The 15,817-nt window shown below is 28.2% G+C and overlaps 1 long non-coding RNA gene across 1 annotated transcript; it reads left to right on the plus strand.

Moving 5' to 3' along the window:
- On the plus strand, positions 987 to 14,875 carry LOC110266237. The gene is made up of 2 exons (XR_002353319.1): positions 987 to 1,036; positions 14,669 to 14,875. It is a non-coding gene; the product is annotated as an uncharacterized LOC110266237 (long non-coding RNA).

Genomic DNA, 15,817 nt, shown 5'->3' on the forward strand with positions numbered 1-15,817 from the left:
TCCTCGGTTATTATTAAGGACTTAATTAAAGTGTTTGAAATCTTTCTCATATTTTGATTGATTATTTTTAATTTAATGTGTATGATGAGTGTTTGAAATCTTTCTCATATTTAATTTGTTCTTATATGTGAATTTTTTTAGATGAATTCAAATTCATAATTATCCACTTATTATTAATATATGCCTTTTTCTTGTATTTTCTTGTGCTCATAATAATTATATTTTTGTTGTAGGAATTGGATCAGGAGAGTGAGTGTAAACCCCGGTTAAATTAGTAGATAATTAGTTAATAAATTAGTTTTTTAATAAGAAGGATTAGAAATGTGAATATTATATCAAATTAGGATAGAGCTCATTGAAACAAGAATTTTGACACCAATTTCGAAGAAAACGGTTCAAAATTAGACCGAACGGGATTGAACCGATTGAACCGAGTCCAAACCGGGTTGTCGGTCCAACCGGACCAACACATTAAAAGAGCCGAAATCCCCTTTCTTCTTCATTTCCCCTGCTGCATCGTGAAGAACCCCAGGGAGAAGAAAACACTCCCGAACCTCCTACGATAAATTTCCAAATCCCATAACTTCTTCGTTCGAGCTCCGATCGTCGCACCGTTTGCGACCACGCGTTCACTGCGTCGAGCTCTACATTTCTAACAGAACAATTTCATTGGTAAGCTACTAAACACCCCCAGCCACTCCTTTCCCCTAATTTTCACTAAATTAAGTGGAGGTATTAAATTTCTTTGCTTTTTGATGTTTTAGGATCCAATTAGCTTGAGAAAAATGTTCACTCTTGCTTATGTGAAGCTTGGGTAAGGTGAGGATACGATAATTCTATTTTATTTTCATTGAATTTGAGCTTTGAGTATTAAATTGGATATATATGTGTTATGAATGTGTATTAGGTTGTAAATAAATAATTGGAGCTTGAAATTGTGAATACTGGAACTTGGAGGAAGCGGATTAGTTGAGGTTTTGAGGGCTGTGTTCTTTTAGGAAAATTGTCTTGAAATAATACTTGGGAATCGGCTAAGGTATGGTTTAGGTTTCTTGCATTTAATATATAATGTTCTGTGAAAACTTAGGCTAGATGACCATAGGATAAGTTAGAATGCAGGTGTATGTTTAATGTTTAGTAATTTGTCGATGAATATATTTGGTTGAAGTTTATTGGATAATTAGTTATTAATTTTGGATGGTGAATATTATTGTTGATGAACATGGTTGGTATGGTGCTTGTTGATTAATTAATGATTTGGTGAATTATTGATTTGAGGTATAACTATTGTGGAGGTTATTGTGATAATGAGGTATTTTGTGTTAGAAGTTTAGGATTAGTGAACTATGGTCCTTAGTTGAATTTTGGTTGTTGGATTTGAATATTGTATGAGTATAATTATTGATCTAAGGTAGATTTATTGTGGTAACTATTATGATGATGATGAAGGGTATGTTGAGTTGAAAAGAAAGCAGGTTTGGACCCGAAAAGGGTGGCAAAGTCCGAGTTTTAGAGGAGATGCTGCCGAAATTTTATAAAAAATAGAGATTTTGTTTATATGAATATTTAAAAAGATTTAGATTTAAAGGTTATATGGTTTGATTTTGAGTTATTAAGAAAATGAGCATGTTTTTAAGTTTGATTCATTTAGAAAAGAATGAATTATGTTTTGAATTGGAACTATTGATGGACGAAATGGGAGGTGTGATAATGAAGGATAAGGATTGAATATGATTGACGTATAATGATGAATGAGAAGCGATTGAGAATGATGTGGATGTTGATGAATTATAATTGAATTATTTAAATGGCTTATGAATTTGAATAATCTGAGATACGAGATTCCCTAGATTAAGTGTCGTGGCTTGCCACCACGTGTATCAGGTTGAAAACTCGATACTCTGTTGACACTACGACGTGTGACCGGGCACTATATAAATTTCCGAGAATGTTACCCCCATTGAGCAATATTGACTATATGAGAAAAAGCTATGCATAGACTCTTGGGGATGCACGTCGGGGGACAATCTAAGGACAAGAGTGGGATCAGGGGATTGAGGTGATTAATGGGAATCAGATGAATCCTTTCTTGATTAGGATTAGGGTTGATGGGAACATGGAGATCAATCCACTCTTCATGATCTTCTGTAGAACCTGCGAGCAGGACTTCATCAAGTTTCAATCTCTGAATTCGATCGTTTCAAATCTTTGGTGATAGAATTCACCGGAAACAGCCGTTTATTGCCGGAGACTTTCTTGGTGGACGATTTTTGGGAGGGCCATTAAAACTCTGCCTGGATTAAAATTCTCTATTCTCGACCCCAATCCAATTTATCCATACATTCAAATTTACCCTACATATTAATGAAAGTTTATTTGTGAACTTTTTATTATTTGTGAACCGGTCCCAATATTTTTTATTAATTTATTTTATTACCTGGTCTATCAAAGACCAGAAAATACTTTCCCCACCGTAGAAAGCTCCTCATAACAGAGAGCTCCAATAATGTAGAGGAATCAACGAAGAAACAAGAAGGAATTGAAGAACCTAGCTACCTATATATTCCATCGTTGACTTGACTTCACTTGCTTCTCTATTTAACCCTTAGCAAGCTATAAGGAATCACACGCCACTAACACACACACATACAACAACACTACAAGCATCATCAACCACTAACTTCCTCTCCAACTTTCAATGTTCCTTTAATCAAACATTATCTCTTCATAAGCTTTAGAGCAGAAATTCATTCGCACTTCTTTTCTTTGCCATTTCATAAAAAGATTGCGCGATGACGGAATCATTAGTTTCTTTGTTGACGAGGAAAACTTCTTCAAGCAATTGAGGAATCTTCCATTTCATTGGTCATCTTCGAGATGGTGTATGGAGAAGCTTGTGATGATTATTGAATGCAAGGAACAAATTTTTCTGATTGGTAATGATTTTGATAAATTACATTGCCTAACTGGTGAAAAACATTTCTTTTTTATTTGATCTTCAATTTTTAAATTACTTAAATTTAGACAATAATAAATTTAACATTATCCAATATCTTATTAATGTGGAAATTCTTTTAACAACATTCACCATTTTGATTTGTCTAATAATGACAATCTTAAGAGAATTTTTAATATACTCTATTAAAAATTCTCCTAAGATTGCCATTATATGATAAATCAAGATGGTAGATGTTGTTAGAAGAGTTTTTACGCTGATTATGATATTGAATGACGTTAAAATTATTGTTGCCTAAATTTAAGTAAATTTAATAATTTATCCTCTAATTTTTTAGGATACCGAAACATACAGTTATCGCGATTTTTTGTTGGTATATATATGTATAATAATTATCATCTTTTAATATGATATATGCATAATAATAAAAATTTATATATTAATTATTTTTATATTTTGTTAAAAAATATTATCAGGAAAGAGTAACTCTGAATGTAAATATAAATGAAATTGAGGTGAGCTTATGGGATAGGGTTTATTTTGTTAAAAAAACACAATCTTTTTACTTAGTTTTTGTTATATATTAAAACTAATGATTCCGAAAAATTATTTTCGTTTTTTGAAGGTTTAGAAATATTATAAATTTGTTTGAATGTATTAAATTATTTTTGCTATATAATTCAGTTTTGATCATAACAAAAATAGAATTAATGTACTTAATTTAGTTTTCATATATAACAAGAACTAAATAAAAAAAAAGATTGTTTTTAGTTTAGTTTTTAATGTAATTAATTTATTGACATATTTTATTGTGATGTTTATAAATTGTATCGCAAATTTTCTCCGGTTTAACTTATTTTTTATTTTATAAATTTAATGGAAGTAAAAGTCAAATTAAAGTGGATAGATTGTTATTTTTTATCTCCAGAATGCTAACAAATTATGTTATATCTCATGTAAAAAAGCATATATGTTAAAACAGAAATAGACTAAATTAGTTCGTTGTTGTTCATGCTAAGAAGAAAATGAGATTGAAATGAGGACAAACACAACACTGGAGAATTCGATTACAATAAGCATGATAATTTAATTTTGTCAGACAGTGATTTTTTTTTTCTTTTTCCACAAATATAGAAATATAGTCACTGACTAATTATTAGTGAAAGAAAATAAGGTGACTTTATGTCTTAAAAATTGTAGAAATTTTGTCATAAGAGAATATTATTTCTCAGCTTAACTTATTATTAAATGAAATAAACATTATTTCATTTATTTGATTGTCTGTTTTAATACAAAGTTTCATAATTTTATTTTTAATAGTAGAGATCGATAATGATAAAACTCACTTTATTTACTCGTCAAAACACAAAAATAGAGAGATAATGAGATATTCACACTTTAAAGAATTTCATATCAAAAGTTATATATAAAAGTATGAAAAAAATCCTTAAAAATTATAAAATATTACATAACAATGATCATATTGTAGAGTCATATTATACAGTATATAAATGAATTTATAAAAATAAAAAAGCAGACGAAAAATGACTTGAACATAACATTAATTTTGTGATATGTTCTCCTTATAAATAATATCTCAAGTTGAGTGACAGAAATTTTTATAACATCAACTTATTGTAAAAATAGTATAAATTTAAGGTAATTTAATTAACTTTGCATGTAGAAAAGATCAAGCAATTATCACAAGAAGCTTATAAATAACACATGCAATGTACTAACAGTTTTGATGTGAATTATATAAGGAGACGAAAATGAATGAAAAATAACTTAGGGTGTGTTTGGCAAACACGTTGGGGAGGAGAGAAGCCCGTTTGAGCTTCTTGAAAGTTTCACTTTGATGTTTGGCAATTTTTATCCTTGTGAACGCAGAATTGATTCTGCCTCTGAATCCACGTTTAGGAAAAGCTCAAATTTGTAGCTTCTGCATTTCACGTTTCACGTTTCACGTTTAGGAGAAGCTAAAATATTTCTTTTTTACCAACCCTACCCTTCATTTTCTTTTATAAGAATGATACTAGTAACTATTATCTTCACAGTCATTCTTTGTAGTTCTTCCTACTTCTTCATAATTTTTTAGTTCCATTTTTTTTCATCAAAATCGTTCAGATTTATTTCAATCACTGACAAATTGAAATTTTTTTATTTTTATTTGATTTTATTCATATGAATTTTATTTATGTTTTATGGTATTTTTTTTGTTCATATGATATATGTTGTTGGTTTTATGGAATTTTTATTATTTCTTATCTGTATAATTTTTTTCTATTCTTTGATGTACTTTATTTTTGTTTTGTATTGATACTAAAAAAATTATAGAATATTTTCTTTTTGTGTGACATTATAAAATTTATAGTACTCTCTTTTATATTTTTATTTTTTATTGTATTTATTTTATTTATATGATAAATATTTTTTATATTATTTTTTATAGTATTCTGATTTTGCATGTATATAAAATTGATGTCTATTTTAGTAATTTTTCATCTAAAAGTGATTTTGAGTAGTATAATTCAAACAACATTTATTTTACTATAATCAATTTTGATATAAAGATTACCAAACATAAATCACGTTAACCCAAACTAACTTATCATCAAAATCAATTTTACAAAATCAATTTTACAAAATCAATTTTATGCAAACTCTGGTTTGCAAACTGGAATCCAAACACACACTTAATAACGAGGATAATGCACAGAATCATAAGGCAACACAAAAGCATGCGTGCTTATCTACAATTTTGATGTGACCCCACATTTTATTTTGGTCTGTTTTGCCCTCAAACTCATCACAAAGTTAAGCTTGAAATGAAAGAAAGACACCACTTAAATAAAGATCCCAAAAATAAGTTTATGGTAAAGACGTCTACGTAGCAAAACTTAAACCATACATTCTAAAGCCACATTTTTCACTTAAAACCGTAACTTTTCACAAAGAAAAGCGTCACCTAATGGAAAAAAGTAAATTAGAAGATTTAAGAGAAGAAATAATTAAATTATCAAAATTAATAGATCAAAAATTAATGATTTTAACTAATGTTAACTGTAATGACACTGAATTCTTAAAATCAATACAAAATGATTTTTTTCAAAATCTTTATTTTACTATAAGTTTTATTGAAGGACTTCAAAAACCTGAAAAAACTTATTTTTCACACGAAATTTCTAAAGAATATTACCATGAAAATGACTCCCCACATCTTTATCATACTTTTAACCCACAATTAAATTCTATAGTAGATATGCTTGAAGAAATATTAGTATCCATAAATTTTCAAAGAAATAAGGAAAAAGAGAATCCCAAAGAAGAAAAACTTCAAAATATAATCAACATAACAGAATTAAAAGTAAAACCACCATTGAAATTATGAATATTGAAGAAAAATTAGAAAAAATTACAATGCTTTTTAAACAATTAAAAATGGCTCAAGAAAATAATATTATGGAACAGGGATTTCAAATAGAAGAAGAATTAGTAAATTTTGAAAATATAGAAAATGAAGAACACATCCTAGATTATTCAAGTGACGAAGAACCAGCAATTTCAATACAAGTAAAAAATGAAGCTGGAACATCTAAAGATAATCAATCTCAATTTAAATGGGAAACAGGTTTTGATAATTATGCTTTTAAAAAATGATTTATAAATAAAGATTCAAAATATACAAAAATACCATCAAAATACGTTCCTAAAATCCAGGAAATGGAAGGAGAAAGAATGCTCGATTTAGACTGTAAAAAGAATGAAAAAGAAATTTTCGAGAACTGGTTGAATTCCTTCTTATTAGAAGCCTTTACTAATCCAAAACTTAGTGAATTGTCTGGAAGAGATATTTGGAATTACATAAGGTTTCATACTAAAGGAACTGTAAGAGATTATATGTTATCAATAGAAAACCAAATAATAGAAGAATTAGCAACAAAAATAACAGCTTATGATAAGATATTACATATAATGATGATTCTATATAAAGAATTTTTTGAAAAAAATATTATAGATCATAGACAAGAAGTCTATAATAAAGAATATCAAGAAGCAAAAAATCATTTAGCTAATATTCAGATATATGATTTATGTAATGTGGAGTCTTATATATGTGAATATAGAATACATTATTATAAATTAAAAGAAGAAGATAAAGACCATTATCTTAGTATGTATATAACAAAACTTCCATATCCTGCTAATGAATTTATAATGGGAAGATTTATAAGAGAAATAAATAGAGGGACAATTGAAAATAATTTTGGTGGAGCAACCTCTGCAATAAGAGAGGAAATAAAAAAACGTTGTATGCAAGAAGCAACTCAAAAAAGATTTGCAAATATAATTAGAATTTGCTGTCAGGATAATGAAGAGATACCCCAAAAATATGATCTTAATAAAAATTTTCAAAGAAAAAGAAAATATCAATTTAGAAAAAGAAAATACTATCCAAACTGGAGAAAAAAGAGGTATTTTAGAAAAAGAAATAACAATAAAAACAAAAAACAAAAAAATGACTATTGCCCAAATAAAAAAGAAAATTGTAAGTGTTGGTATTGCCAAGAAGAAGGACACTATGCAAATGAATGTCCAAAAAAGAAGGATAAAAAGGATTTTACCAAACAAATAGAAATTGCTAAGTCTTGTTTCATGGAACCATTAGAAGAATCTGATGATAACTTAGACTATATTTTTGAATATGTCTCAGAAACAGACTCAGAGACTGAGTAATAATGCCACATTTATTACTATAAAAATAACAGAAAAGTTTATAAATGCTTTCATAGATACTGGAGCAACACAATGCTTTGCTAGTACAAATATAAAACTTGATTAGAAAAATTAAAGAAACCATTAAGAGTTAGAATAGCTGACAAATCAATACATAAAATTGACCAAAAAGCAGAGATGGCTGAAATATTTATTCAAAATTATAGGTTCATTGTTCCATCCATATATATGTTAGATTCTGGAATGGATTTTATCATAGGAAATAATTTTTTAAAACTATATCATCCATTCATTCAAGAATTAACATATATAGTTTTAAAAGCTCCACACGATTCTTCAATAAATCAAAAATCAAAACGTATAAAAATACCAACTACTACTATAGATAAAATCTTAAAATTTAAAATATTTTCTATATTAGAAACATGTTATTTAAATTTATACTTTCAGATAAATATTCCAAAAAATAATATTGAAATAAAGATAGAAGAACTTTTGGATAAAATTTGTGCTGAAAATCCTTTAGATATTAAAAATACAAATAAAGAATTAGTAATCATTAAATTAAAGGATCCTACAAAAGAGATAAATGTTCCAAATAAAATTCCTTATTCCGCAAGAGATAGAGAAGAGTTTTCATTAGAATGTAAAGATCTTTTGGAAAAAGAAATTATAAGATTAAGTAAAAGTCCTCATGCGGCTCCAGCCTTTTATGTCGAAAACAATAATGAAATTAAAAGGGGAAAACGAAGAATGGTAATTAATTATAAGAAGATGAATGAAGCAACTATTGGTGATCCTCATAAACTTCCAAGAAAAGATTCTATTTTAGAAAAAATCAAAGGAGCAACTTGGTTTGCATCTCTTGATGCAAAATCAGGATATTGGCAACTTCGTTTAGACGAAGAAACAAAGAAATTAACTGCTTTTACTTGCCCAACAAAAGAATCAACAAGTGTGTTGCTCTATGAATGGAATGTATTACCATTCGGATTAAAACAAGCCCCGGGTATTTATCAAAGATTTATGGAAGAAAATCTAAAAGAGTTAAATGAATTTGTTTTAGTTTACATTGATGATATACTAATTTTTACAAAACAGGATAAAGAAGATCATCTTCAAAAATTATTAATAGTTTTAGAAAGATGTAAAGAAAAAGGATTAGTTCTTAGCAAAAAGAAAGCAAGAATAGCAAAACAAGAAATAGAGTTTCTTGGATTAATTCTATCTACTCAAGAAAAGCTAAAATTTCAACCAAATGTTTTAAAAAAGGTAAATTTATTTCCCAATAAAATAGAAGATAGAAAACAATTACAAAGATTTTTAGGGTGTATAAATTATATTTCCGATCAAGGATTTTTAAAGAATATAACAGAATACACTAAAAGCTTATTTCCAAAAATAAGTACTAAAAAATAATGGAAATGGGAAGAAAAAGACAGTATGCAAATTCAAAGAGTTAAAGAATTATGTGAAAAACTTCCAGAACTTTATATTCCAGAAGAAAACGACTAATTAATAGTGGAAACAGATGCTTCAGACATAACCTGGTCGGGATGTCTAAAAGTTAAGAAAGCTATAAAAGGTTTGGAACAAGAATCACTAGATTCTAAATATTCCCCAAAGGAATTACTTTGCAGGTATATTTCAGGGACTTTTACTCCAACAGAACAGAGATATACTACTCATGAAAAGGAAACTCTAGCAGCAATTAAATCTCTTAAGAAATGGAAAATTGATTTACTACCCAGAGAATTTACATTAAGGACAGATTCAAGTTACTTAACAGGTTTCATACGATATAATTTAAAAGTTGATTATAATCATGGACGATTGGTAAGATGGCAATTATTTTTGTTACAATATCTAATAAAGATTGAATATATTAAGGGTGACAAAAATGTTATTGCAGATACATTAACAAGAGAATGGAGTTCGTCTACAACGCATTAGATCACGAAATTCAAAAATATGAGCAAGAACTCAAAAAATGCAAGCATTGTCAGCAAATAAGGACACAAATCCAATCCCTCAAGAAGGCCATTGAAACAATAAAATCAACACAACAAGCAAAGCCATCAGAGTTCAGCCAGCTAAGCATGGTGGACAAATCAGGTGAAGAAAAAATTTCAGAAAATAAAACAATTGCTGAAATTATTAAAAAATCTACCTAAGATAAAAAATATTATGTAATTTATAATGGCCCCATGAAAGGAGTATATGATGCCTGGAAAAAAGCAGCACCATTCACACATCAATCAAGGATAATTCATAAAGGAGGATTTTTAACACTGGAAGAGGCAAAGGAATCCTTCAAGGAATATGAAGCTCTTCATCCAGAGCAAACCCTAAAAAGAGCAGATAAAGCTCCAATTCAAACCCAGAGAAAAGGAATAATAAGAAACATTCCTACAAGGGTTTGAAATCTAGGAAAAGAAAAGGGTCTGTAGATCAAATCTCAGAGAAACCCTTAATATAGTTCTGAATTGGACTGAAGAAAAAAGGGCAATTTTGGGATATTATCCTATTGCCAAAGAACAGCTAACAAAGCTGGTTATCTTTCCAGATGCTTCCCCATCTGACACTTATCAGTTCTTCCAGTGTGGATTAATTGATACAATTTTAATTTTTAATGATCTAAAAATTATTAGTGAGTTTTCTGCAGGATTCGTTGATGCAGTAAAGAGATTTAAAAATATGATTGACAATGTAAATCCAAGGAATGTATCCGTAAAATTTACAAACAGTCAACCTATTTTTAATGAAGAAGAAGAATGCTTGGTTCCAGCACACCAAGTAATATTCATGTCCGTCTTCCCAGAAAATTTTCAACCAATTGATCGAATTCAAGATTTAACAATTTACAGTCATGAAGGAAGACTAGCCAGCACATTAGCAAGGGTCTTTGAAAGAACTCAAAAAATAACGAAGGAATCTCACACAAGAATTAATTATAAAAGTAGAAATACTCTGCTTGTGTCCAGTAAAAGAAATGAAATTGAAGAAAGAGAGATGAGACTCCTGGTGAAATTTGAATCAGCATTCTATAACTTATCTGGACTTTTAGAAAAACTCCCTGAAGGGATAAAGAGGAATCTCTGCTATTTGATAAAAGACAGAGAAGACCACAAATGCCAGCTATGTGCCTCAGAAATATCTGAAGAAAGTAATAATGAAACGGAATCAACCCACATGATAAAAGAAGAGGACAATGCATCTGAAGCCCACATGATAAAAGAAGAGGACAGTGCATCTGAAGCATCCCTCAACATTATTGCATAATGACGTAAGCGCTTAGGTCATAAGGCACCAACAATGTAGCTGATGCAAGATAATAAACAATGATGTAAGCAATGACGTTATAAGAAGGGTAAGGATGGGAATTGTCCATCAGACCCAACCATTATAAATAGATTGCTTAGGCAATTGTAAGAGGCATCAGAAAACAGAAAGCAGAAGGCTAAGAGTATTCATATGCTGGGAGAGCAAGGAGGAAGCTGCCGAGGCGATTCTGTAGTCTGACAAAGAATTCCCTTAGGGAGAAATAGTTCTAAACTCCCCTCTGGAGTTAGTATCTACAATCTCCCATCTGGAGATAAAAACACCTTATGTAAAATATACTAAATAAAGAAAGTTTTTCTCCAAAAAGGTACATCTTCATCCTAGTCTTTTAGTTATGAATTATTTAGAAAGTTTAGAATTAACAGAAGAATCTGATTATTATAGATTAACTGCTTTATTAGATAATTAAAAATAGGCTGTTCTAAAAACAGAATTAAATCTCAAATCAAATGAAAATTTTAATAAACAAAATCTTTTAAAAGAAGTTTTTAATAGAAAAAATATAATATACTATGAAAAAATTCAACTTGAAGTCCCTATAAAGATAAAATCTGCCAATGAAGAACTTGAAATAGCTTTGATAAATGATGAAGAATTGAATAAACAGATTGAGAAAATTAAAGATCAACAAAAAAGATCTAAAATTGGATGGATTCATATTAGTACTATACAAGTCTTAATCAAATCTACATATATGAAAGGAATTAATTCACCAATAAGTTTAGCAATCTGTGACAAAAGAATTACTGATGACCCAATAGATCAAATAATTGGAATTGTTCATGGAAATTTAGCAAACGTAAATGTTAAATTTAATACCCATCTTGGATATGCTATACCTTTATCAACTGAAAATCTTGGAAGATCTATAAGTTTGGTTTATAAATTTCACATAAAGAATTTAATGGAACAAGATGATGAACCATTTTCAATTACATATGCAATAAATTATGCTTTAACAAATAGCCATCATAGTATAATATTTAAAAACAGAGAAAGAATTTATGTCGATGAATTATTTCAGAAAATTGTAAAAACAGAAATATCAAAATATAAAGCTATTAAAAATCCAGTTCTATTATTAAAAGAACCATCAGGAAAATTGGTTTCATCGAATTTTCAAATAAGAGAATCTAAAATTAATATCCCTTTAAGTTTATCTAAGTTAAAGATTAAAGAAGAAAATTCTGAAATAAAAGAATTAACAAAAAAGGTCGAAAAATTAAATGAAACCCTAAATGCTAAATTATGACAATAAATAAAGAAGAAATATATGTAACTTATCAAGATAAGAAACAAGAGCTCTTTGAAAGAGAAAATCGTTTGAATTATTTGCAGTTTTCTGAAATAAATCAAAGAGCATTTGAAGCTCTAAAAATAATCTATGACAAGTTGAAAAGAGAAGTTGAAGAGCTAGAAAAATTAATAGAATCTCTAGAAAATAGTGATGAATCGATAATGGAGTTTGCAAAAATTCTAAAATAAATAATGAAGCATAAAAAAGATTGAAAAACCAGAAAATAAAATAAAAAGGAAAAGGGCGAAAAAATTAAAAAGTAAAATAGGGGAGTATAAAAGGGAATTAAATAATCTTCAGATCGAAATTGATGATCTTATAATAAAAAGGATAGAAATAAGAATAAATATAAACAAGTTGGAATAAAACTTAAAAAATTTATAAATGCCTGGAAAACCATATTATGATTTAAAAGAATTAAAGCTGTTGAAAGAAAAAATGGAGAATGAAGTTGAAAAATTAGAAAGATATTTAGAAACAAGAGAAAGTGTAGAAATAAAAAAAAGTTTTGAGGATTTGAGAAATTATATTAAAGAAAAAGACAAACAGATAAAAGATTTTATATACAATAATTCATGCAAAAAAGAATATTACAATTATGATAGAAAAATTAAGCCAGAGTTAAAAAACTATAAATATGAAATCAGAATTATAAATATACATCAAGGATTAGTAATAAATGATCATATAACAAATACAAGAGAAATAGTGGAAATGGTCAATACTTTAGATTATGAAGTTGCAAATTATTTTTATCAAAATCCCTTAAACAAAGCACCACCAATTGAATCTATACAAATTATAAACTTGTTCGAAGCAAAATATGAAGAGTTAATAGAAATTTCGAAAAAGAAATTAAAAGAAAAGTCGAAATTGAAAAATTGGTATCAGAGCCAAGTTAACGATTAAAGGTAACACTTTCTCTTTAAACAACACTTTTAGTGATACGCTTTTAAATCAATAACAACCACAAAATGAAAAATGTCTTTACGGAAAGACGAAAATGGCATCTTTACCGTAGCATCCCCCATAAAAGAAAGCCAAAACACATAAGAAGAGGGTCTCATACACAACATATGGGATAACTGGGAAGAAGATAGACACTAATTTTCTTACACTAATTTTTCACACACCCACAAAAAAAAAAATTTAATAATTCAACATGTTCAATATAATTAATTAAGCCTACAGAAGAGGGACATGTAACGTTTAAACTTTAAAATATGGTGTTTTTTTTTTTAACGAATTAAGAGATACGTAGAGACTGAATTTAAAAATGTCTATACATCTCTTTTTTATTAGTCATTTTATGTCAATGTGTCTTATAAAAAAAATTATTAGTCAAATAAAAAATTACAATTTTTAAAAAATTTTAACATGCTTTTTTCCTTCAAATGTATTTTTCAAACACACCCTGAATTATAGCACCACTATATATAAGCATATTTTTCTGTGGGAATACGACTGTGACTTATTATAATTGCATCAAACCACATACAAACAATGAGTTAAATAGTTAAATACAAATACTCTCTCTATATATATATGAGTCAATGAGTCATGGCATTCGTTAATTGACTTAATTCCGTTGCTATTTGCTAATGGAGGGTATTATGGAGGCAATTAGTAACTAATAAATGAATGCAAACAGCACAAAGAGGGATACTTTTAGTGGTGACTTATTGTTGTTTGAGAGTGGAGGCTTTCTTTGTGACTTATTTAAAAAAATTGATAGAAAATAATGGTAAGTTCTTAGTTTTGTTTGTAATCAAAATTATGTATGTTATATTTTGTAAAAAATAAAAAGTTATTTTAGTAGCAATTTTGAATATTAATAAAAAATTGAGTAAATTAAATTTTATTTCGACATAACTCTTTTATAAAGCTCTTTGTATTTCTTATAAAATATTTTCTGTGAAGTTCGTTCTTTCATAATTTTCATGCTTTCACAAGTGAATGAATAATGATGGTTACTTTCTTGAAAGAAGCATAATGGAAAAATGAACCCAACCTTTAGAGCAACTCCAATACTAAGAAATAGAGTTCTTCTTCTGACATATGGAGATTTAATTACCATTGGAGTGAAAAGAGAAAGAGGGTTCTTCACGAGGATCAAAGTTGAGAATCCCTCTAAACAGAAACTTGCAACAACTTTAAATAATATTATTATAAAAAAATAATAATTATATTAATTTTAATTACTTTAATTAATTAATTAAATGAGACCACAATAGGGATTAAAATTAGTTCCTTTTAATGGAGAAGAGTGAGATTCTTTGAGTTTCTATTTATTAATTATGATGCAAAATCTGATGTGGAGTTACTTTTTATGACAGGTGGGCCATAAATAGAGATTGAAATGAATTTTCTACTGGAGATCCCTCTTAGAATAAAACCTAAATCAGCCCCTAACAATTACCTCGAAAGACAACGAGGCCCCTAACAAAAAAAAAACCCCAACCCGGCCCCTGACAAAAAAAAACCCAATTCGGCCCCTGACAATTGCTTCGAAAGGACAACGAGGCTCCTGTGCCAAAAAAAAATCAATGTTATTTTTTTTGGCACAGGGGCTAATCAGTCCCAAAAAAAAATTACCAGAAACCGAATTGGATGTTTTTTTTTCTTGGGAACCTCGTTGTCTTTTCGAGATAATTGTCAGGAGTCGGATGGGGAATTCACTCATGGTCTTATGTTGCAACACCAAGAGTCAACTAGTTTGTAGGAAGAGTTAATAGTCAAATTCGTTTATAGAAGATCTCTCAATTTTTAAATTAGTTCTCAAATGGTTTTTTAGTCGTATTAATCCCTAAAAGATAAAATATAAGTCAAATTGATCCTTCTGTCAGTTAGATGATGACGTGTCATGTGCCACATGATATGATGACGTGGTAGGTTAATGCTACGTGTCACAAGATGATTGATTGACGTGTCAGGTTAATGACACCTAGCACCCTATGTGTCACTTGACAATTAAAAAAGTTATTTATAATCAAAATAGTCTTAAAAGTCCAGACGTAAATTATTTTCAACTCTAAAATTTTAAAAATTAATCAAATTAGTCTTTATATAAATTTTTTTCATAATATTAAATTTAAAATATTTTTTGATACTACTAATTTTAATATTATTTTTTATACTTTATTAAACAAAATATATATTTACATTTACATAAAAGAAAACGAGTAAATAAACAAAAATATACATAAAAAAATAAAAAAATTGGTCATTTATACTTAAAAGATTAGAAAAAAGTTTGATAGATTCTAAAAATTATGTTCACAAGTCAAAATTCTTGTTCTTTAAAAATAATTTGAGGAATTACTAATTGTATAGGTATCGTTTTATGGCACCTTAATATAAGGTTAAATAAAGCAAGAATAATTTTGATTTGTGAAAATAATCTGTTAAATTATATGGAGCAATTTTATAATTATTTGAGTATACTCTCCCATCCTTCTATTTCTATGTTGTTTTCAACGGTAATA

The sequence above is a fragment of the Arachis ipaensis genome, chromosome B09 (assembly GCF_000816755.2).
Source record: "Arachis ipaensis cultivar K30076 chromosome B09, Araip1.1, whole genome shotgun sequence".
NCBI lineage: Eukaryota > Viridiplantae > Streptophyta > Magnoliopsida > Fabales > Fabaceae > Arachis > Arachis ipaensis.